Raw genomic sequence first — 1,246 nt, 5'->3', positions numbered from 1 at the left:
AAGAGCAGTACTGACAGAGAAGCTTCTGGAAACCAGCAGTGATATATAAACAACGGAAAGACAATCCTGAGGATGGTCATTTTCTCCTCTTCCTTTAAAGCCCCTCCAGTGCTTTGGGTGGCCCTACTCACTGCCACCTTGTTTACCTGGTGATGACAGCATAGCCACTTTCCTTTGTAATCTGCAGACCTGACTGTGGAGGGCATGGCCGCAGGGGACGTGAGCCCTCTGTATGAATGCAGACCAAACGGAGTCTTTCCAGCCCCAGCAGCTGCCCTGGGCTCTGCATGGTATTGACCTCCACCCTGTTTCAGTAATGATACATGGGGGCTAGGGGGTGAGGGAGAGGAGCCTTCATCATCCAGGTATAGCAGCATCAATAAGAAGTAATGGGACTGGACGCTCAGCCACCCCGTTTTCCCTAGAAGCCCTTATTTGGCACCCATGAGCCCAAAGCAGCTCCAGGGGACATGGCTATGTAGACCTCCCTTCGGTAACTCGGTATCCTATAATTCCTGATGCTATTAGTTAAAAAGAAATTACAGGTACAAAGATAAAAAGCATGTTCAATTTTTATTTTCTCCTCAAAAGTATGTCATAACTCAACTCAAATTTACTTACTCTTTGGGTATCTTTGCAATGCATAGATAGATAATGATAATATATATAGTATATAAGCATTTAATAATTATAATTACAATTAATTATAAATATGTCTGATATTATATTAATATAGCTGATTACAGATATAATTATGTAATATATGCATTACATTATATAATAGTTATATTATATATTATTGCATATTATTATATAGTGTATATGTTATGCTAAATGATTTATGTATTATATATATATATATATATATTTTTTTAGGAGTCATGCAAATCTTCTCTATATCGTTCCAATTTTAGTATATGTACTGCCAAAGCAAGCACTATGTATTATATATATATATATATATATATATATATGTATATATGTATATATACATTATTTTTAATTTTTATTAAGGTATGATTGATATACACTCTTATAAAGGTTTCACATGAAAAAACAATGTGGTTACTACATTTACCCATATTATCAAGTCCCCACCGGTACCCCAATGCAGTAATTGTCCATCAGTGCAGCAAGATGCCATAGATCCACTATGTGCCTTCTCTGTGCTACACTGTTCTCCCCGTGATCCCCCACACCATGTGTACTAAACATAACACCCCTCAATCCCCTTCTCCCTCCCTCC

At 37.4% G+C, this 1,246-nt stretch overlaps 1 non-coding gene across 1 annotated transcript; it reads right to left on the bottom strand.

Moving 5' to 3' along the window:
- Positions 1 to 832: 832 nt before the first annotated feature.
- Positions 833 to 938, bottom strand: LOC118913924 (U6 spliceosomal RNA). The gene has a single exon (XR_008996828.1). It is a non-coding gene; the product is annotated as a U6 spliceosomal RNA (small nuclear RNA).
- Positions 939 to 1,246: the final 308 nt, after the last annotated feature.

The sequence above is a fragment of the Manis pentadactyla genome, chromosome 3 (genome assembly GCF_030020395.1).
Source record: "Manis pentadactyla isolate mManPen7 chromosome 3, mManPen7.hap1, whole genome shotgun sequence".
NCBI classification, from domain to species: Eukaryota; Metazoa; Chordata; class Mammalia; order Pholidota; family Manidae; genus Manis; species Manis pentadactyla.
Note: the sequence above shows the minus strand (reverse complement) of the source record. Positions and strands in the feature narration are given on the sequence as shown.